The sequence below is a fragment of the Lissotriton vulgaris genome, unplaced genomic scaffold, assembly GCF_964263255.1.
Source record: "Lissotriton vulgaris unplaced genomic scaffold, aLisVul1.2 SCAFFOLD_1278, whole genome shotgun sequence".
In the NCBI taxonomy this organism is placed as follows: domain Eukaryota; kingdom Metazoa; phylum Chordata; class Amphibia; order Caudata; family Salamandridae; genus Lissotriton; species Lissotriton vulgaris.
This window is the reverse complement of record NW_028248499.1, coordinates 520254-544667: the sequence shown is the minus strand read 5'-3', so window position 1 is coordinate 544667 and position 24414 is coordinate 520254.

Sequence of the window (24414 nt, the reverse complement as noted above, 5' to 3'; positions counted from 1 at the left end):
CAGTAAAAAGGAGAACATATTCTAAATATGGAATGGTAAAAGTTAGGAAAATAATAAGTATAATAATAATAATAATAACAATAATAATAATAATAACAACCGGAGGACCTACTGGGGCCAGTAGAGCCATCTCCAGTGGCACTCGTGCAGGCATCTCCAGCTCTTTCACCCACCTCGGTGGTATCACTATTGCCCCTCAATGCTGATGTAAGTAATAAACAAAATAATTGTAGTGATACAGGTAACCCATTGGCTGCTGCCGTCGGCCAACGGCCGTCGCATGCACTACCTTGGTAGTGCTGCGCACGTCCGTTGGCCGACGCTGCCCCACCCGTTTTTTGAACGTTCAGCACTGGAGCTGAACATTCGTCACAGCCAACATGTTAATAATTGGCACAAAAATATTTTGAAAGGGAGAGGCAAAGCAGTACAAGTGAACTTTTCAAAATCAGATCTCCTATCCTATTAGTATCGAAGACAAATTCCTGATTTCCGAATCCTATTCTAAATTTCCTAAACTACAGTTTGGAACTACTAATAATAAATTGTAACTAATCATCTTTGCTTCTCAACTCATTCTCCCAGTCTCAAGCTTTTCAACCCCGTTTGATCGGCCAACTCGGCCCTCATTTATGCACCCTGGAGCCTCACTGGGGAAAAACACCAATGATTCACTTTTCATTGCCCCTTCCTTGCGACACCATGGATGCTCCGTATTTACACCACGGCGCTCCATAATGCAACAGATACATCAGGAATTGTGGAGTATCTGTTGGCGCAATAATGATGCATTGCAGAAGTGTATCAGAAAACTGACACAATTCCAGCAATGTGCAATTACCCATGGGTGAGACCCTTGTGAAAATCCTTACATTAATCCTTAGGCCTGCTTGAAGCAGGTGTAAGAATTTGACACAGTCATGTCGTAGCAATTTTGTTGTGAAATCTCATAGATTTTACTGCGCCTCTTCTATGAGTCTTTGTTATGTGGGAATGCCCACCCTGCATACATCATACCTGATACAGGTATAATGAAGTGCAGGCACTTACGAAGTAATGCATCTACATATATGCGTCACTTTATAAATAGGGCACAGCTTGGTGCATTGATTACGCCACCGCAGCATCACAAAAAAGTGGAGCCTTGGTGGTGTAAGCTCTTCATAAATAGCCTGAGTCTGGATTTTTATCAATGTATAGTTGCATGCATACTACTACACTTCGCTGGGAAATTGCTTAGGGTTGGGACTGTACAAGCCACAAAAAAGAAAGGCACAGAGAATGTGCTTACTCACTAATAGTATGACCACTACCTTAGAGACAGGACAGAGGAGTCTCTGCATGACTTCTTGAATAATCATTCCAAGCGAGTGTCAACGAGTTGGATTAGGTCACACCAAGCACCTGTCTAGATAAGGATCAATGATCACAAAATATTATTTGTAAGATGATCTCAAGACCCCGCAACCTCCTCACCAGCAGGTCAAGCAGGTCCTGATCACCATCTAGGAGGTCAGCCCACCAGTGCATCAGATGTTGTTGGGTGCCGTGGACGCCACCACTGTGGTGCACAGCCTGACATACCCTCTCCAAGTGCTGCTGACACTCCGGAAGCTGTATCCACTTCCAGGCCTGCGACCTGCTGCCAGGGTAGAGTGGAGATGGTGCTGCATGTAAAAAACTAGTAGAGCCACTTCCACGTCGGAAAAAATGGAGCGGGACTGCACCCTTTCAGAGCACTGCCGACTGCAAAGTAGGCCACTGATGCTACGGACCTGGGTGGTTTGGTGGGCCTGGCACTGCCGCTCCTCTGCTCTGTCATACCACTGGGTGGGGGAAAGAGAAGAAAAAAAAGGAAACAAATAGAAAAGTAAAGCATAAAATTAAAAAGTACAATAGTCACGCAAAAACACCTAATTTTTTTAAAAAGAAAAGTAAAATACAAAAACACAAAGACACAGAGTAAGGTAATAAAAATAAGGGGTATATAAGTTTCAGAGGGGTTGGAATAAATCAATTAAGAGGGATTATAAAAGTAGGCCCCAGTGCCATAAATGCTGCTGTTTGCATGCAATTCCAGTGTGAGAACACACTTTGTGTTGCGTATGATGGAAAACATCACACAAACAAGTGTGGTGAGCAACTCCACCCGCTCGCGCAACTCTAGGTAAGGCTGCAACAGTTTTTTGCTCTTCAAAGAAATCCCCATAGTGCAGCTACATGAACTCCGCCCTGGCCTATTTTTGTTGGTATAATGGTTTATGTTGGACTCCAAAATGGGTGGAGAGGGTTCCCACCAGAAGGAGGACAGAGATAAAAAGAAGACGTTCTCTTCACGCCCCCAAAACAACTCACAGGGAAAAGGGTCTGGTTCTCATTTCAAATCTGGCCACCCTTACAAAAGTCAGAAGCCCGAAACTCCCAAGTGCTATGACTGCTTTGAGTATGCACACTACAAAAGGGATTCCAAGGCTGGCTAGTGTAATTCTGAGGAAGAAATGTATGCCTGTTATTGGAGGGTAGTTCGGTGGGGTTACCCTAGTGTCCCTGGGTCACAGTGAGATGTTTCCAAAGATCCATGTGCCATCAAATACTACAACTACAAGTTATAGACAGTGGGTCAAAACCAATGGGCAAAGTGTGGAGGCTCTGAGTGATTAAGAAGCCAGCATGACTATGATATGGAATCACATTGTTTCTGCAGAGAAGGTTGTCCTAAATGCATTCCACCAGGTTGTGGTGGCTGACAACATTGAGAGTCACTAGTGGATCTGTGTCACAGCAAGGTCCAGCTCTGGAGCCTGGATAAATGGCCCAGCTAGCTGCGAAGAAGGGGAAACGCAGAGGGCATGGTAAACCAGCCTGAGAGTCCACTGAAGAGGACGTTTCCCCCCTTGGTGACCTGCCTGAGCTTGCTGGATGGCATGTGAAAAGAGTACTCGCCACAGAGGAGTTCTGTAGGACACACAGACCTTGCCCAAACCTTGTGAGCATAAGGTAACAGGCTGAAACCCAAGCAGCAGGTAATGCCTCTGGGAGTCATCACATTTACTGGGAGGACATCCTCCTTTACAGAGAATAAAGCTCCTGGAGGTTGGGGCAGCAAGCACCCTAGTGTCCCCCAATGCTACAGGGCCTTCCCACTGGCACTGGCTAACAAACTCCTCCTGGCAGAACACATAGGCTAAGATAAGACATTTGCAAGGCTTATTCCCAACTTCTATTGGCCAATAATCAAGTATTCCTCAGATCTGTTCTGTGGGACTTATGTGACCTGACAGGCTAGTGAGTAGACAGAGCAGAGGCTTAAAGCCCCCCTTAACCCATTGCCAGTCATTGGCACACCCTTACAGAGGGTGAATATCGACACTGTAGGGCCTATGGATCCCCAGACTGCATCAGACAGGTTCATCTTGGTTCTAGTGGATCATGCAACTAGGTACCCAGAGGCAATCCTTCTGAGTACTACTACTGCACTTGCAGTGGTAAAGGCCCTGATGGGGCTTTTTCACTCTAGAGGGTTTTCCCAAGGACATTGTGTCTGACAGAGGCTCAAATGTCATGTCTGCTTACATGCAGTCAATGTGGAAGGAATGTGAAGTTACTTATAAGTTCTCCACCCCTTACCATCCACAAACAAGTGGGTTAATTGAGATGTTCAACAAGACCCTGCAAGCCATTATCAGAGGTCTGCAAGAGGCCCTGAGGGGAAAGTAGATTATCCACTTACCATGCCATTAACCGCCAGCTACGATTGACCAGCCACGCCCTCGCAGCCGTGTCCCGCATCCGAAGAGCCACAACGGGAGGAAGATCCTTCACCTACCTGGCTGCCAAGACGTGGAACTCCCTCCCCATCCACCTCCGCCTGACCCAAGACCACCTCTCCTTCAGGAAGCAACTGAAGACCTGGCTGTTCGAGCAGTAGCGGACCCCCCCTTCCCCAAGCGCCTTGAGACCCTCCGGGTGAGTAGCGCTCTATACAAATGCTTTGATTGATTGATTGATTGATGCCTGTTTCCAGGAGTCCAAGTACAAGACAGTGGAGAGTGATAGGTTAAGTATTGATGTGAGAGCTTTGCAGAAGGGTTCAAGACCTTTGGTAAAGATGTAGTGTGGGCACAGGTATGAGAGGGCTCTTGAGAGCATGGTGTTAGTGTGTCCATGGTGGTGATGGTTGGCCAGCAGTTCAGGGTGGTTTCTAGGGTTTTTCTGTCTTAAGATGTTAGCACTTTGATAGTGGAGAGGCCTGATCAATGGGCAATGGTGTTTTATTTTTTTATGGGAAGTAGAAGGATAGTTGACTGAAGAATTCCTGGAAGGGGTGATGGCAGTGGACTTGATGAGGAGGGGGGCGAATTATTTCACAATGGAAACAATATCTTTGGTTGAGCTGAATTTTTTAATCTGCTCAGGAAATGCAAGGTGCTTGGTGCTTTTGAGGCACTGGTGGTATGTTCATAAGTCCAATTTGAATCAACCTGAGCTGTCAACAAATTGTCTCCCCTCAAGGTTCACAAACAGCCCCTAAGAATAGGAAGGAATGATAACCACTTATATTCCTTCCATGAGAACACAAAAAGGCCCCCTGTATCCCATGGGTGTTGTGGGGTACCTGAACCCAAAAATACACAACAACCTCATAGGATTTGATGAATTGCAATTCAAATTTACAGTGTCAAAGTAAAGTTACATACACATGTTTCTAGTACTGTGTTTCCATTTATTCGCGTATTACAAAATTCATAATGCTGCTTCAAAAGTACCAAATACTAAAACTCATCAAAAAGCGATTAGAAGCCATTTTACTAGCAATTGTTCTCATTAAAGCTGTCAACCATGTTTTTCCATGTGTTGTATTTATTTTGTGTACTGTCTAAAAGCACTCATACTTACTCTTATTATACAACCATTCTATTTCTCTATGTGTTGCATTTCTCAATGGTCTAGCCCTGAATGTCACGTTTTGGCAATATTGTTTACTCCTCGACAGCCTTCTTCAGGGGTCACATGCTCACTGCACTTTTGCAGCCTGTTATGAGAGGGCAGATTTCGATCTCAGTCATAAGCTCTTCCTTCATCCATGTAAGGCTCAGGAATACTCTTCTTTCTACTTCAGATTTTTCAACATTACTATACTCAGTTTCTTCTAAATGCGACCTAACTTTGATTGATGTCCAGGAATAACATAGTGTTGCTCCTATTGAATCCTCTTACTTGTAGGTTTACAGTGTGGCAAACATATCCCAAACGTCTGTGAACACTTGTTCTCGATCTTTGTATTTGTCAGCATGGGAGTCTTATGATGTGCCTGATTGTAACATGCTGGTCCACTTTATCATCCATGCCACATCTTCAAAATTAAAAATTAAAAACAAGGGCATTAGGGAGACGATGGATGCAGTGACAATAACCTACTCATTCCACCTCCTAGCAGAAATGGATAGTAATATTTTGACTGTAAATTTATAAAATGAGCATGAAAAGACATTTGCCTTTTAGGAGAATTTAGATTCTGTACCACTTGTAAATGGGTTTGTCTGTGTCTATACTGTTTAGATACATTTCATAAGTGGGCTACCGTATCCTACTGCTATGTTATTTTTTATTTTTATGTTTTTTTAAGTAACATATTTAAGACCTGACTGTTTCCTAACTTTCTGTCCTCCTGCAAAGCTTGCAAGATGGAACGGTGTGTGTGTGCGTGTGCATGTCCATCTGCAGGGCTATGTCTACACACTTTTTGGAACACTCTCAGGGGCAATTGATGCTCCCGAGTGGCTTCAGCTCAGAGCACACCTACGACCCTGATTCACTACAACCAACACTTTACACATACATTGCACTGTAAACGTGTCTGCGTTCTCCCTGGGGCAATACATCAATATAAAAACGCTACCATGCAAAACACTACTTCTAAAAAAGCCACAAGCGAGAGCATTGCGGGGCTGATGCTGCAGTGCAGGCATAGGCCATATGGCACCCCAGTAAATGGCCACAAGAAGGCACCACACTGCAAGATATGACCCCATCGCAGACACTGCTGCAGGTGGCAATAGCATAACCAATGGAAAACATCCTTCTACCTGGTGCAATGAAACTCACTGCACCAGTGCAAGAAACCTGACATAACATAAACCAGTACAGGTAAAGCTAAACGGCCTCAGCTTCGATTGTAGACAATATCATCAAAAGATCAAGAAAACAAATCCATAAAGGAAATTTCGGAATAAAATTCTTAGGCGGTATGCATCTCTACATCACCTCTAATTATTCTTAAATAATTATGTACTTTTAATGTCTCTTCATCATGTTATTTTTTACTCCTTATTCCTCTACTCTCCAATTCTTTAAACTATGCTTTTGTTTGTTTTGTACGAAAATGCGAGGTGGCTGAATGGTGAACTATGGAAGTAACCTCATGCGGGTGTAAATCAAGTAATACGTACAAAATGCTAGCTGAGTCACAAAAAAGAGCTGCTATTTACCTGACATACTAGTAAAGGAGAATGGACTTTGATATGTGTAAAAGTAAACTCTGAAATTTCAAGAAAAAAGCAGTGCATTGACCGAATTGAACATTTCAGCAAAAGATTAACACCCACGTCACTTAACTTGCTCATTATAAGATGCCAATAGAGTTTACATCAGTCAAAGGGCGTTGAAAGAATGTGTGCATTTCTACCACCTATAAACGAATGCCAATAGTCATTCTTACAGTGTTGCTTTTTGCACCTTCAATTCTGCTGTCCCCAATGATGGCTTAGATGTCAGACAAATAAAGGCACAGTACTGCAGTGCTCTTGTTGGCCATCTCCCAAACTGATCTCCTGTCTAGCCCTTAGCATCTCTAATAAAAAACACCATCCCCCAGAAAGGTCAATATTCCAAGAAATGAATGAGCGCACCAGTCTGAGAGGAAGGGAGCCTTGCATAAACATATAGGGTCTGATTATGATGTTGGGTGGACTTGCATCCGCCCGACACGTCTCGGTCCTGGGACCGACCGACCTCAGGTCGCCAGTCCCGAACGGCCAATCACAATGAGACTGAACAGTGTTCGGTTGCATACTATCATTTCTCATTGGGAGCTCTTGTTACAGCTGTAAACCAGCTGTAACACAAGCTCCCACTGAGAAATGCGAGTTGTTGTTTATCCCTGCACCGTGCGGTAGCCACCTCAAGGTGCTTGCCACAGGGTAAAGGGATCAACACGGGGGCCATAGGTGCCCCCTCGGTCACCAACCGGAGGCCATAAGGGAAAGGGGGCCCTGCTGGGGGCCTCCAAACATTCTTTCCAACATAATTTTATAACATGACAACATGGAATGTCAGAAACAGTGCATTGTGACTGACGGACGGGCTCAATGAGCCTGTTGGAAGCCGGGCGGAAAGACCAGCTTGTTTACTATCCGACCACCAACATTATAATGCAGCAGTCAGAAAGTAAACCAAGCAGCCAATTAGTATGCAGCCCTGAAGGCTTCAACAGTTCATCTGAGCCTTTATGGGCCGCATGGTAATTGGCCCCACAATGTCCTCCCACTGGTTTCCCCTGATATATTCCTTGCTTGAGTGAGTGTTCCTCCTATTCACCACTGATCATTGGTAGGACGTGGCCTGCAAGGGCCACTCCATAGGATTCAGCAGATCCAATAGGCCCTTTGAGTCTGGCCTCTTCCACACATGTCTATTTCCATGGTTTAGATAACCCTCCCACATACCTGCTCCAGCCTTTTCCTTTACTCTTCATCAGTGCAGCCCGAGGCCTACTCTCCATAATGTGCAGGGTACACAGTCTGCTTCCACCATTGCCTCTCCTGACCTTGCGCCCTGGAGCTGAAGCAGCAGCCTCATGGCCATCGGTACTGATCCCAACCTGATGGCATAGATCTGCCATCCTTGCTATTTGTTAATAAATAAAAACTACACTGAGCCTTTGTGACATATGATTGCATCAAAAGCGAAAGAGCCCTACCTGTAAGTGGTGGCCCACAACGCTAAGGGTGCCTGGCCTCCACCTTGGGGGTGCCCAGGAGTGGACGCCTCACAGGGAAAGCCAGGACGGGTTCCACATCGGTATTCGTACAAGCGCCTTGAGACCCTTGCGGGTGAGTAGTGCACTATCAATTTATAATTTACTCTGAATAACAGATTTTGTCAATAAAACCTACATATTTGTCTATAGCTCTGTACAGCTTGGACACAATCACTAACAAAGTTATCGGACAAGGCTATGGTCCTCTGGTCACAAGGCCATTCTTGCTTTGGGACGCCAACCCCTGGACACCGCATGACACCGTACCTGGACACCGGATAACACCGAACCTGGACACCGGTAAACACCGAACCTGGACACTGGAAAAGACCGAACCCGACAGAACTCACTAACCAAGGCCTGGCGGCTGGGTGGGCCATGAACAGTGTCTGGGAGGTGGGCCCTGGTGATCACACCCTCCAACGGAGGATGCCACAAGCATCAAGCGCTAAGCAACTGTCCAAACACTGCCCTACACAATAATCTTTGCAATGTTACATCTTGTACTTGAATGGAATTGGAGGCAGTTAATTCTAGGTGTAATAGATAACTATCAGACATGCTAATTTTACCGAAATATATTTTTTAAAAGCGGTTCATTCTATGCCCAGGAATAATTAAAATGATGTCACTGTAATTGGCGTAATTTTGGGACACTTGTTACACAAAATAGCAGCATTAAGCCCCAGTTTGCAGTAAAATATTACAGCAGGCGCCTCAAAAATATCGGGAAGAACCAGTGGCGTCACTAAGGGGGTGCGGGGGGTGCGGACCGCACCGGGTGTCACCCCATCTGGGGTGACACCAATCTAGTTAGTTAGCTGCCTGCCTGTAACTCGGTTGCTTTAAACTTTAAGTTTAGTTCACTAGTGCACAAGCGCACGCCACGCACGCACCGCACCAGATGCTATGTGATCATGATCTTCACTGGTTGTGCAATGCGGATGCGCGCGGCGTACCCAGCAGGGTCCCAGGGCCGTCAATCTAATTAGCCCTACCAATGACAGCCCTGGGACAGCCCCCGAGCGCTGTGCGCAGTGGGCACCTGCTGCTCTGACGCGTCACGGCGGTCACGCGCCCGCCAGAGGTCAGAGATGAGAGTGCGTGCGCAGTGGTGCGTCATCGTGAGGATAAATAATTAATACCACCGACGACATCAGATACAGACCACCATCTTCTCTACTCTTTTGATGATATATCGTGATTGGATTCGCCAGCGCCGTCGTGGTCTCTCCAGTCTCCCCTTCAAATTTGGGATGGTGAGAGAGAGAGAAATAATATCATGTGTATTTATTAGAATACTGCTGCATCATGCACGAACTAGCTAAGTTAAAATTGTGGCAGTGCAGTGGCACACAAATGAACTATTGTGATTCAGTTAGTACATGCTTTTTTTTTACTGGCACGAAACGAACGAAAACATGGCCCTCTTCGGGCGGGTGCACCACTAGGCTAAAGCTTTCTTCCTCCTTAGTTGGGCAGTCACGATAGATAGACCTGGACCCCCAGGGCCCCACCACACTTCATGTGCCCTCTGCTGTACCCTGCCACCAAAGGTAAATTGTGACACAGTGGTGTCCCTACATCAAAAGCACTGGGATATTAGGTATGCACTCATTGTCACAAAAGTATGCATCACTACGTCCCGTAGTGTGCCCACGTTTACATCACCACTCACCGCATAGCTTATTAATTTACCTATAAGGGGATACATGGATGCATGGTCCCTACCTTACAAATGCCACTCGGGCACCGACAATACATTTTAATTCTGTAAATTCTTTTATAATAACACTTTTTGTACATCTCACGGCAAGCTCTGCATGTTCTAGAGGTCCCTGAACATCTCGAGTTCTGCGGGACACACCCAGTCTTGCCCGATATAATGATGGTCCAGTTGCAGTCTTGTTATGGAGATGGAGACATTGGTGCACTTGATGCCAATTTTATTGGCGTTAAAAACAAAGTCTAGCTCACAGGGCAATACATTGGAGGCAACATAATTCTCAAACTGTTTGTCAAATGGAGCAGTGCTTTGGCACTGCAGCTTGAATATCTGTAGATCACGACCCCCTTTATTACGAACAAAGCAGCATGCACCCAGTTTTCTGGGCAGTCACATTTCCTGAGCTTTTCAGGTACTGCCTCCACTTACCTCGTGCACAAAGTTTATGCCCAGGTAGGGACAGAAGGAACAGGAGCGGGGCCTGCCGCCTGCAAGCTATTTCTAAAGGTCTCCCCACCCTTTCTTAAGTCGTTATAGGGGTGGGGGGTTCAGTTAGTATCACAGGCACCACCCTAATGCAAGCTAGAGTGGGGTACCTTACCACCCAGCCCCCACAAGGTCTCGAGTCGGGCCACTCTAAAAGCAGTAACAGCATTGAAGCCCAGCTTTCGGCCACCATCAAGCGCGACTGCCGGACACCAGTCTGCTTCTTCACGCTGCCCTGTAGGGCGGCCGACCCTGAAGCTGGAGAGCCGGGTTGCTGTCTTGGAAGGGAGGCCCAACACACGGAGCTTCATTCTGGCCAAATCGCACAGCTCCCTGTGCCTAAACATGAAGGAGCCCCCCTGTAATATCTAGGTGACAACTCAGCTCTCTCCCCCCATCTGTATTTGATCGATCCCTTCAATCCAGTTGTGAACACAATGGTGTGCAGATTCAATACAACCGGTATTCGCACATTCTATGTGGGTTTATATTAATGCTTAAAGGAGGGTGTTTCCGCAGTGTTCATCGCGTCTCTTTTGTAAAGCAGTACGGATGTCTAAGGTGGTTATTTAGACAGACCGTGTTCTGTCTGGATGTACACTACGCAGTAATGGCATTTTGTTTGATCTTTGATACTTGCACAAGTGCCACCATAGCCTACGAACGTAACATTTGTTCTTGTGATTGAGTGTCTACCATATATTGCAGTATTATACCTCTTCTAGTTGTACTTTGTTTTCTCTCAAGCAGACTTCACTTTAAAATAGTTTATTGGGATTAGACTGTAGACACCTGGTGCAGAGATCTTTGTTTACCCAACAAATTCCAAAGCATTGTAGCTGTAAGATAACTTTGGTGGTGAATACACTTGCTGGCGAGACCTGTGTGCAGTCTAGTTACAGGCCGGCCTGACTCATACAAAGTATAAAGAGACAGAGTTAATGTGATGTCCCAGCTGCAAAGTGAAGCATGCACCATGCAGGTCACAGATTTGTATTTTACGTAGGAAGCTTAGCGAGTTACTGCTTTCATTGCAGACATTCTTGAGTGAGATAGGTCTCAGGTTACCATCCTTGTAATATACCTGCTTAATGAATTATGCATCATCTTTAAGGAATTGCATGCTAACTGCAAGGTATAAGTTTAGAAACAGTGCTTTTTGCTTAGTATTTCATTATTAAAATTTTTAACAAAAGTGTTCCTTTAGTAATAAAGACGCATTAGTAGTTGCTTTTATACACTGTTATTAGTTTATTTACTCGTGTAGATAATGCATCTGGCATTCAGACAGTGGATGTGAAGCTCTTACATTCAGGGGTTGGAAAATTCAAAACCTGCCTTCAGTCATAGTTTCTTTTAAGCACTTGTAACCTGCACACATGTCACTTTTTCCTCCTGTAATGCGCCGTTTGCAACCTCATGTATTTTGTTTGCTCACAATTGTCACTTTTGCCTCTTGTAACTTAACGTTTGCTTTTGTAATTTGTTCACTTGTAATTTTCTCCTCATGTTTCATTACTGTTCCTATTGTAAAGCGCTCTGACGCCTTTGGGTAAAGTCTGCGCAATATAAAAAACGCATAAATAAATAGAAGACCCTGTCTGGCCCCGCCCTTCCAGCCTCCTAGGCTAGTCCTGACCCAGGCGTTGCATTGTGCTTGCAGTTGCACATGGCCGGCTGCATGTTTTATTGCTCAAGGCAGGGAGCAGGCCAGGCCTTTCCTTGAACTCGTCACTTCACTTGCAGGTGGTTCACTTCACAGTTAGTTCACTTCATAGACGTACTATGAAGTGAACTGCTTTGGCTGAAATATGCCTGCTTTGCTGGCCGGTCTTCATCCTGCTGCCTTATTGTCCATCCTGGCAGTGGCAGCTTTTATGTCCCTGTGCTTTTGCCTGTGGATTTGTGTTTCTGCTGACTGGCTGTGCCATTTCTCTTTTGGGTTTCTGGTCCGTTGGAGGTAAAATCGGCGTTATGGGGTTACCAGTTAGAAAATAGAGCATTCATACTGCGCCTTTCAAGTGCCCACAAAGAGAAGAGAGGAACCAGATTTTAAAGTGAAAGAGACAGTTCTTAACTTCTAACAATCTTTTACCTCCGACCTTGTTGAATTACATTTTTCTTCTATGGCCTTTGTAAATATAGGAACTAAATTTACAAACGTTACTAAGGATTCTGTATGGTCCCGTTATTTGCCATCTGTGTCCACTGGCGGACTCGGAATGGAGGAGGTCCATGCGGTAAGTCGTGAGGGGGTGACACCATGAGTTACCCGCACCGGGTGACACCAACCCTAGTGACGCCACTGGGAAGAACCAGAACACAAGAGAATGGTGTTTGTGGCACTTGTGTTCTTTGCACTTTTTTAACACGCAAAATGCGTCCTTTCTTCAAACATTGATGTGAGGGGCTCATTTCAATTTAAAATATTGCACAAAATGATAGATTTACATTTTACATATTGTTCACAAAGTTTCATGTAATCCCACAAAAGCACATTTCACAATGTATGCATACTCTTGTCTGATTCACAGAAAGAAGTGCCTTCCATGGGGCTGGGTACCAGTACCTTTTGGGTGACCGAAAGTGGAGATCTGGCTGCTTTAAAATGAGACTCCCTGTCGCTCCTGCGCGGGTGGTAGGAGAAGGGAATGAAAGTGCTCCCTGCAGCACAAGGCCACACTTTATAAACACCCAAGTCAGTATGGCAGAGAGACATGAATTAAAGCATCATTTTGCAGGCAAAGAGTCGTCCATGTTGGGATACCTAATGACCTCCTTGAGTCTGAGGATGCAAGTCCTCAGTCAGTCAGTTATCATCACCTACCTTCCTCTTTGGCCAGGATATTGCTTCTTTCTTTACATCCATTTGTTACTGAACAGAACACTTTTAGTTATTTTTCTAAACGAATGAGTTTTTTTTCTACTCTTGGTCACGATAAATATATTTAATTGAGTGAAGTTCTACCTTTCTCTTTCCTGGATGGTTAATAATGTGGTTTTTGGAAAGCGCTGCCTTTCACCCTTATTCAATGTTTGTTTATTTGAAGCTAGCCTACTGCTTATAGGTGCAGACATTTGCTTGAAAGGTGTGAAACTACCAATGGCAAAAATGTGTAAAAATCAGTGTAATGAAATGTGAAAGGTCTATCTGAATGGAAACACAATCAATTGGAGGTTGAGATACAAACAGACCAAGGGCTGTGGTACAGATAGGGCGCCCTTTCCGTGTATTGCTTCATAGTGCACCTTAAAGCAGGCTTTAAACATGGAAAGGGAGCCCTGTGTGGAAGAATGCACTGCCCTTGAGGCCACTGCGAACTCACGCTGCTCCCAGGATATATAGAGCAGCCATTTAAAAGCTGCTCTGTGTTTATCTGTGCAGGTTCAACCCGCAGGCACTTTTAGGAGGGATGAGAGATGCCCTTGCAGTCAGGTGCAGTGAGTGACTGCACATACAAAGAGGAACTTGCCTCTCAGGATTGTCCCTTTCCTTCTGCAATGCGTCCACCTTCACACCATGGTGCCAGGGTGGTTAGATTGGCGCTGGGCATCCAAAACAGCGTCAGCACAACGACGAGGCGTACCTGCCCTTTCCCTGTAATACAGCGCAGCACTGCGTTGTGTTACTTTGCCATAAATATCGCCCTCTCTTCCTGTTATGTTTCCAGAAGACACATCAAAAGAGACAATACATATTCTATCAGACATTTCATTTTTTTAGAAAAAAACTGAAACTGTTTACTTTAGCAAGAGACATCTATGAAAATATTTGACAGTTAAACACAAAACTTCCTGAATGTGCAATTCCAACAAGTGGAAAACCCCAGTCCCTCAGAGCGACTTGTTAGCAGCAACCTCCTGAAAGCATTGTCAGTGGGGAAGGGCAGCAGCAGACTCCAGCAAGGAGGAAGAAATTCAGGAATCTTTATGTTGGGGAGTATGTAGGTGGCAGGCACTAAACACATCAACGGACAAGTGACAAAGTGTGTACCTTTCTCTCTTTTCTGGCTGGTTCACTCATGTAGCAGAATTGTGCATTCTCTCTGAGCCCACAGACGTCATCCCCTGTGCTGGGTACAGACATATGCAAATCCATTTTGAATTAATTCTTGGTTACAGATAGTAGGTGCCTCCCTGTAATTAATTAGTCCTCAAATGGGTCAGCACTGTAAAGGTGTTTTGAGAGGCGTGGATTCCCTCTGGGTTCAGGGCAGAGCGCCTCCTGTGGTCTGAGGATGATTTTCGGAGGGCTGTATGAGTGCACCATTCCTTTTTTCTATATCTGCAAAAATTATGAGCGATATATTTTTCTTTCAGTTCTCATAGGCACAACATTGTGTACTGTCGGCTACAGAGCAGCCCGATACAGATCACCAATGCCTAATTACAGTGCTGTAGTAAAGTGTCACTGGAATTAATCCCATCCACAATTGTCAACCGGTGGCCGCTGGTGGACCTTGAAACTGGTGGGATTGAACACATATCTTTAATTAGAGAAAGCTGGATATTTAGGAAAGTTCAGGGAGCGTCGCCCTCTGAAAATACATAAATACATAAATAGTGTGAAAATGTCCTTTTTACTACCCTATTTTCGTAAAGATTTAGAAACATTTCATAGATTCATGCTGAAAACTAGTGAAATATGAAACATTTTTCTGATCTGCAGACAGGCTTACTTTCTCCAGAAGTGCTGTGACTAAGCCTGACCAAGACAACCTTACAAAGACAGTCTATGTTTAAACCTATTATACCATAAAAGTTGCCTAAAAAGTTGTATGTTTTCAAGGCAACTGAGAAACTGTGTTCATGAAAGGTGCTGTGGCCTATGAAAGGTTATTCAAATAGCAAGTGATACATACCAGAGCTTGACAAATCTTACAGGCTGACACAGCCATGAGATTACTCCTTAAAGGAAAATGGGATGCATTTAAAAGAAATGGCCCCTGGGACCATTGTGTGCCCTTAAAACATATTTTCACTTGCATTCCCAAAGGGTTGGTTGATAGCTTTATTTCGATATGCAGATATATCTTAAAAGCATTACATACATGTATAAAACTGCAGATATCAAAAAATGCATCCAAGAATTAAACAAGTAAAAAATGTCATTGGTACAAACAATAAATTAATTAAAATTGAATTAAATTGAAATAGACAGTCTTTTGGAGCGAATCAACCACGCCCATTTAAACATTTTGAGCACCACAGACTATAGGGGGGGAAGTGTCAGTTAATAAGATACGTAACGCCACCATGTGCTGGCGTGTCCCTAAAAGTCTAAAGAGAGGTTTGAGCCAACACCTCCTTGGTCGGGTATAATCGGGGCACTCAAAAAGGATATGTGCCACCGTCTCGGACCTTGTGGAACAAAGGGCACAAAATGGCGATAACTGCACAGGCATTTTCCATCTTGAAAGGAGATCCCCTATCGGAAGAGTGCCCACTCTAAACTTAAAGTAAAGAGCCCTGTCAGTTGGCATGGTAATCAAATCCAGATAGGGTTCATAGGCCACCACGTCCTTGATTCTCAAAAAAACTGCAGTGGAATTGCATTGGCGGGGATTACCAATAAGTTGAGAGGAGACCCATTCCCAATGCAGTTTTTTCAGGATAGCCTTGGGTGGAGCAGATTTTGTAGCCCAAGAAGGCCCCAAACCCAGTTCCCCCAAGAGGTTTTTGATATCCCTTAGCCACTTAATCTTGTGCCAGCCCCCCATTCCCATCACCTCAGACAGCCCATCGGCATAAGATTTCAGTTCTGGAACCCTCCACAAGCGGGCCCAGAAGCAGTGGCCGGAGGCGAGCCAAGAGCACCGGAACTGTGGGGGTACTCAAGGGGAGAGCCAGTAGGTCTTTCAAAAATTTGCTCTCCGACCTGGATAGAGCCTCCAAGTTGCAAAGGCCCCATAGCTCCGCCCGTATAACGCTGCAGTGACTCCTCTTGCTTTATAAATGTCAATTGCAGGTGCCACGGACTGTTTAGATGAGGCGCGATACTCCCTTAGCAGCGCACCCCCCACCCTTTTATGGCTGAGAACCATCTTGTTGATTAGGGGTGTCCAGCTCAAATCGTCACTCATGCGTATTCCCAAATAGTCAAACTCAGAGACTTTCTCTAGAGGGACAGAGTTCAAGACTGGGGCACGTCCTAGTTTCCGTGGTGGGCGCATGATCAAGTATTTTGTCTTGTCCACATTGATCACCAAACCCCTTGCCGAACAAAATTCCTGGAAACGGTTCAAAAGCTCCTGGAGACCCTGGGGAGTCTTGGCAATGAGGAGGGTGTTGTCTGCAAACAGTAGGGTAGGGATCCGTACCCCCCCCAGGGAGGGTGCATCTGCTGGTTCTTGAAGCAGGTGCTCTACCACACCATTTACATACAAGGAAAATAGTGTGGGAGCCAGCACACATCCCTGACGGACGCCCCTGCAGACCGGGATCCTGTCAGTCTTTTCCCCATTCTGGCCCCAGCGCACCTGGGCATAGTTATCTGTGTGAAGTTTGATCAAGAGCGACAGAATGTAAGGGGGCAACCCAAGACCCTGCAGAACCCTCCAAAGTTCCTCCCTAGGAACCAGGTCAAAGGCAGTCTTCAAGTCAATGAAGGCCAGATAGAGACTGCCTTTGCCCAGCTCCACCACCTTCCAATGCAGTAGCATCAGTCTGAAGACCTGTTCAATGGTCCCCGTTCCTGAGCGGAATCCCGCCTGAAAATCAGACAGGATATGGTTTTCGTCCACCCAGTGAAGAATCCTCCCCAGAATCGCCTTGCCCGCCACCTTTTGTGTCGAGTCAATCAGGCTTATCGGCCTATAGTTCCCCGGATTGTCCTGGCATCCCTTTTTAAATATGGGAACAACCTCTGCCCCTTTCCAAGATTCAGGAACAGGTCCTCCCTCCATGATGGCATTCAAAAGGGCGGTTACCAATTTGCCCCATTCAGTCGGGTAGGCTCGGAGTAGGTCCCCTGGAAGCCCATCAGGGTCAGCTGCCTTCAAGGGTACCAAGGACTTGATTACATTCACGACCTCCCGTAAAGTGAAGGGGTCAAGAACGCTGTCCTCAGACAAGAGGGCAGGGGAAAATGGCTCATTGAGGGACCCTTCTACCGGTGAGTATAGGGCCCTAAAGTGGTTAAACCTGATCTGGGCCGGGATAGTGCAAGTCCTCAAAGTATCTTCAGGTCTGTTCCTGGATCCCACCAAATTCCAGAAGCCCCTAGCATCCTTTCCTTGACTAGCATCCAGAAGGTCCATCCAGAACTTTTCCTCCCACTCCTTTTTTGCAATTTTTAGGGTTTGGGTGTAGATCTTCCTAGCCGACCTGGTCCTAGTTTGGGACTTTGATTTGACTGCTTCCACCAATCCTTTCTTACCTGCCCTACATTTATGGGTATACCAGCCCTGTCTTTTCAACGGGCGGGCCCTTGTCTTAGCCCCAGTGTGTCTAGTTGGAACAATACACAAGTTGCTTATGGCCGTGGTCAAGTCACAAAAGGTCCCAAACACCTCCTCAGGCCCGCCCTCAAGAGAGTCCAAATTGCATTGGGCTGTGGCCAGAAGTAGTATTATAACTGCAACCTTCCCCCCGCGGATAGCGTGAGCTTTGCCCACTTCAACCGCCTACCACAATTCGAAACATATGATTCCCCAAGTTTAGTGATGGTACGAGGCCTCGGGCCCTCTTTACCCTTCGACCACCAGGGAGTCAAAGCGAGAGAGAGCAGATTGTGATCACTCTCAACGGACGTGATGATTTCCATGTCCCTCACCGAGCTCCATAAGCACACGTCAAGCAAGATGTAATCAATTCTTGACGTGTGATTGGGCCTGTTGTACGTATGGGCTCCCGCCTTATCAGAACTTGACCTCCCATTGAGGGCCCTCAGATCGAATTCCATGCTAAGAGTATTAATCTGGAGTGCCACTTCAGTCCATCTCTTGATCGGGGTTAGCTCTAAAGCCGGAATCCCCCTCCTTTGGTCCTCCTCCTCCAGATCCAAAGTGTCGTCCGAGCCCAAGGGCTCGAACGTGCAGTTCAAATCGCCCGCAACCAGGGTACATGATTTAAATGGAGATGACCTTAGCAGGCCCTCCAGGGGAGCAATAGTGGGCGACTGTCTACCTCCCTTTGTGCCTCGAGCATAGATGTTATAAATGTTCAGGATGGCACGTCCCCGGGCATCTTTTAGGGTGATGTTAAGGAGGTCAGGGCAATTGGTCTGATGCTCCTCTACTCTACAGTTTAAAGAAGTTGCCACCCAGATGAGGAGACCACCCGAGGGGCGTCCCCTCCCCGATGCCGGATAGACAGCAGAAATAGAGTAGGAAGAATACCCCACCTTATGGGTGGGCTCCCTACTCCATGTCTCCTGAAAAATACAAATGGAGTACTCTTCCACAAGAGCATTCCAATCCGGCAGGGCCAGCTTCCTGTCAATTCCAGCCACGTTCCAACTGAAAATCCTAAGAACTGGATCCATTACAGCTGGAACGCGGCTGGGCACGACATTGCAGTGGATATCTGCCCCGACCCGAACGAGAGGTCCACTGCCCTCTCCATAATTACCCTGCCCCCCACCAGGTTCCTGGACGACAGATGGGGCTATAAGGTTTATTGTTGGTGTGGATAAGCTGGTCAACAGTACAGTAGGATGGGCAACCCCTCCCGCTTTGTGATCCCCCAGGACTACCCCACAGACATCATCAAGTCAATAACCTGTAGAGCCCCAGTTCAGACCTGACCAAGCTGCCTCTGGGTGGAGCTGTGGTGCCACCGGATACTCTGGCCAGCCACTATTACTATGTTGTGTGTGAGCATAGGTTTGGCCGGTGTAATTCATAACAGGCCGCGGGTAGAAATAAGTTAAATCCACCACGTCAATGCCTGGACTGCCCACTACTTGGTTGTGGTTGCAGATTGTGTGTGCAACTCTATTGTCTTTAAAGTTGACTACCACACAATCTCCTTCTAGGCGTTTCTTGCCCTGTCCTACCCAGCCCACCCTACGCACTCCGAGAATCAGCCCATCCAGGCCCCTAGGTAGCGGTTTGTTGGATTTCAACCAATGCATAGTTTTATTTTTTAAGGCCTGGTGGGTTTCAAGATGAGCATCCTTCAGAGGGGGGACATTAATAAGGACAGCAACATATGGGTGGCACTCTGGGGGGAGATTTACTGGTCGGCTCTTTAGAGTTGCGTTCAGCGGTATAACTGCTGAAGAGCCATCTCCCGTGTGGCTCGCAGCGGGTTTAGCCTGGGGAGCTGGGCCATTTCCCCTGCCTTTCACCGCTACCTGAACCAATCGTTTAGACTTAGCCGAATCCCCACCAACTGGCAACTTGGCATGGCCGGGTTTCATAGTAGACGCTTTTGATGTCTCATGGGAGCTTGAATGAACCTGGGCAGAGTGAGTGGTGGTCCCAAGTTTAGCCGCGGTAGGAGCTGCAGGAGCAATGGTTGGGCCCTTACCCACTGCAGTAGTAGGTGCAGTCGATGTCAGGGGTAGAGCCTGCACTACATCAACGGATAACTGCTTACCCATATTCCCGCCCATGCTATCCTCCCAGGCTCTTGACTGGAGTTTAATAAGGGTTTTCATTGAGAAAAAGTTGTCCAGTGTAGTCTGCTCAAACCTGTCTAACCTTTCCCCCAAACCCTTAACTTGATCAATGAGCAGGACTAGTAGGGAATTAATCAGGACCTCAATTTGTTTGAGAGAAGCAGGGTCATGCAGTATTGCTGATTTGTCAGGGGAGTTGAAATGTGCCTGCACAACCTCGGGTGTAGTGCCTAGGGAAACGTACCCTCCTCCCATCTCGGGGTTCACTGAGGCTGAACCATTACCTGATTTAGAGCCCAAACCCCTAGAAACATGCTTCCTTGGGTGCTTGTGCAGTGTGGTGAGGCTACCCTTCCGCGTACTCACTACCCTCTTCCTTTTCCTTTTTGTACAAACAGGGGGGTCGTGGAGCAGACGCGACAAAATCGGAGCCTGGGGGGGCCTTGTTGTGGCAAAGGCAAATCCTGGGCGATGGAGAGACACGGGGGATCAAGGGAACATTGACCCAAGCCCACAGGACTGCCAGTAAGGGATGGCGATTGTGCTACCAAACTCTCCAACCTATCAATGCTTGCTCTTATAGCAGCCACCCGTGGCAGCTCAACCAAGCCCGAAAGTTGAGGAGAAGGAGCGGGGATAATTGTAGGCGAGTTGGCCTGTGCCATTTTGCCAAGCGAGGAGCGTCTTGCCGGTAGGAGTTCCTGTGAGAGGCGTCGCTCTGTCATCACAATCTCTTTCTCTATTACAGCAGCAACTGTGGTGATGAATTTATCCATTGTACCTATCGTCATACTCCCAGGACCCCCCTCGCCCCCACCACTTAGTATTTTCCCCGACCGAGTAGACATCGGAGTAGCTGAACCCTCAGCCAATGTTCAATCACCTTCGGGACCTGAGGTATCAGATGACAGGGGGGTGGCCCAGCCCAGCCTCTGACAGCCCCTGACTGCCCGCCCTTGGCCCGGGCTTCGCTCGGCGTCCCGCTCGCGTCCCGCTACGCGAAAACTGATCCTTGATAAAGGGACGTTGCGGGCGGGGGGCGTGGTGTCCAGGGAGCGCGGCGGCAATTGCTGGCACTGCGCAGGGCCTCCTGGTCAGTGTAGTCTCTGGCACTTGCTCCGCCTCCCGAGAGCTCCTCGTTGCTCTCAATGGCCGCACCTCAGGAAAGGAGAGAAGACCTGAGTAGCCCCTCGCTACCCACGCGAAGCGGCACCCGCGAAGCGGCACCCGCGAAGCGGCACCCGCGAAGCGGGTGCGGCGAGCGGTGGAGGTAGGCAGCAGTATCCCCTAGGAGAGGGGAAAGGGCAAACCTCGGTCAAATGCTTCGAGTCCCGCACAGTAACTACCACAGGTACGCTGTCCCACTTGCTTGTCAAAACCCCCGGCCTTTTACACCTGGCCGGGCGGGGGGCGTGGTGTCCAGGGGGCGCGGCGGCAATTGCTGGCACTGCGCAGGGCCTCCGGGTCAGTGTAGTCTCTGGCACTTGCTCCGCCTCCCGAGAGCTCCTCGTTGCTCTCAATGGCCGCACCTCAGGAAAGGAGAGAAGACCCGAGTAGCCCCTCGCTACCCACGCGAAGCGGCACCCACGAAGCGGGTGCGGCGAGCGGTGGAGGTAGGCAGCGGTATCCCCTAGGAGAGGGGAAAGGGCAAACCTCGGTCAAATGCCTCGAGTCCCGCACAGTAACAACCACAGGTACGCTGTCCCAAAGGGGAAGGGGTCGTGAATGCTTTACCACCTATTTGAAGTAGGTGATAAATTGTGAATGCGGTCGCAGAACAGTCATACATAGGGCTCAGACTCGCTGTTGGGAAGGGATGCCCTTGAAACGCCCCGTCCTAATAGCAAGTCCCAAATCCTAATCAGCGACTCGCAAATAAATTGCAACTCGCTAATTAGGGTTTGTACATGGCCCTTAGGTATTTTTTCATTCGCACACGGGTCGCAAACCCGTTTGCGCATGCAAAAATACTTCATTACATCTGGCCCATGGCATATTCCTCCTCATATAAAGGAAAAGTAAAATGCCTTTAGGGATTGTTTTTGGGCGAGAAGTTGTCCCTTCTTGCTCAAAACCTACCCTACTCGAAACTCAGGCAACCTTGCAGCATGACGCAATAGAGCTTGCATTGGTGCTAGGCTGCAGACAGCGAGCCAGTGCAAGGAGGGAGCAGAAGTGTGCCATATCCTAGGAGATATGGTACATGTCTGTCCTCTCATGCCACTCAGCACAGAAAACTCCCTTGCTGTATTAGGTTGGGTGAATGATTAGTAAATCTGAGCCAGCACGTTCACCCTTTTTGTATGAGACCAAACCCACTGCTCAACATTTTCAGAGTTTAAAGGACAACGTTTTTGGTTCCAAAAGACGCATTTTGTCCAGAAATACGGGTTCTGTGGAGTTTTGGTGGTTCAAGGACTCCGATTATTTCCTCCAAGTGGAGGACGTGAGGCCCACATCAGCATCAGCTGAGGAGTCCTGTCTCAGAGTTGTCGTGCTGGATGAGTTAAACTGATAGACTCATACTGCCCCACCTGAAAGCAATTTGTAAAACAGTCCGGAACTTTAAAATCCATATCCCAGGGGCATGTAGACTGGAGCCATGTTGTACCTTGAAGGGGTGAATGTTTCTGCTCAAACTGCTCCATCACACTACCACATGACAGCAGCAGAAGCAGCAAATCTGTTTGAAACCACCTCATTTAAAATGTTGCTTGGCTGAAGTTTGTTGTGCCTTGACCATGCACATATCATTGGACACCGCTGCATCCTGAGGTCTCACTTCCTACGCCTTCTAAATTATTTCTTGTGAGGCAAGGTTATAAGCAAATACAATTTATCAAATACATTGTGAAAGCCAGAAAAAAAACTCTGCATAATCAAATACATTTCATAAATTGTAAGGACCAGGGTTAAAACCTCACTGTTTCTTGTGAGTAATTACATCTATCTAATATTTCCCATGTACAGCCCTACATGTATTTTTTGCAGCATTCAGTCTGGTTTTGTGTTTTTATGTTTTAATCATTATACTTACTGTTTTCTATGGTTGGAGAATATTGAACGTGTTTCGCACAAAGATGGCACTTTTAAACAGGAATTCACTTATTATTTTGTCTCCACCTACATCACAAATATCTAAAGATATTAGGGGAAGGGCACCTCCCCCTTTATTCAGTGGTACCTTTCTCTTCCAAGGAGGTAAATACCACTCGGATGGACTCAACAACAGTTATGAGCTTGTGGGATATTTTTTTTATCTGGTTAGAATTTTGGCTACAGATTTGTCATAAATAATTCTCAAGACTGTATGCCAAAATACCTCTCCTTTATTCATTGTGTACCCTTAGCATGGTTGAAAAAGAGATTATTCTGGATGTCTCCAGAAAAAGAAGAGTCATACATTCATTTGAACTTTAGCTACATGTTTCAGCCATCTTATTTGGTTTATCAGATTTCTTCAGGGCTAGCGAAATCCCTACATAGTCAATCTAAAATAGTATGCAATAGTAGCGGACTAAGGCTCTCATACCTGTTTTGCTTTCGATGTAACTACACTCATTGAAGATTAGTTCCTTCTTCAAAGGCATGGAAGGGCCGCATTTCCCTGTAGTCTTGCAGTTGTCACGAGTAGTATGTCACTATTATAACTAATTAGGCCCCATGTCCATTACGTTGGGCCCTGCAGAGCTCGACAAAAGCACCTCATTCACTCAGTGTACCACTCCCCCTATCAGGTACGGAGATTTTTGCATAAAAGTTTGAGTGCATTTCACTCAAGCTTGCAAATCCTTTGGTCCTTTATATGGGGCACCATGGTAGATCAGCAGCTGCACTTCACCAAGGCCTACAGCACCCCTTACTCTCTTGTTTAGAGACTCTACTTCAGCCTGTCTGAGACTCCTGTCCCATGAGCTGCAGTGTCCTGTGCTTCTGCACAGCCCTGCAGTCCAGTCACAACTGTGCTGCGCGCACCTCCGACTCCCCTCATTGCTACCGAGCGTAGACTTGCACTCAGCTTTGCAAGTCTACCTGACTCAAGCCCATCAGTACTACTTCCTTATAATGCAAACCATATTCCAGTACAGCCACCAGATGCATGTGCACAATGCAACCTCTCTCCCCTGGCAAGTTGTGTGTTAAAGGCCTACACTCTGTGCCCACACTCCTCTTCTGCCTTACAGTTCCAGCACTTGCCATCATGCTGCTCCGCCCATGCATTCAGTCATCCCCTGAATCAGCTGTCTGCTCTCCCCACTCTGAGACCCACATACCTCATTTGGGAATGCATCTCAAAATCGAGCTGCAGCACCGCGTGGGCTTGAAAGATGAATGAGACCAGGAGACTCACTCCAGGTCTCTCCTGGGCTCTCTTTTTTTCTCCCGTCTCGATCTCTTTTTCCTCTTTTTCATTTTCTATGCTTTCCTTTCTCTCTCTCTTTCCCCAAACCTCCTCTGTAAAACATAAACCATAAATCATATCATGAGAAAATTCAAACCCAGTCATGGAGCACTGGTCTCAGCCCCATGTATTCAGTCAATGGCCTACATGTGATTATAATTCAATATTCTGCTATGTGCGATCACGTATTCAGAGGC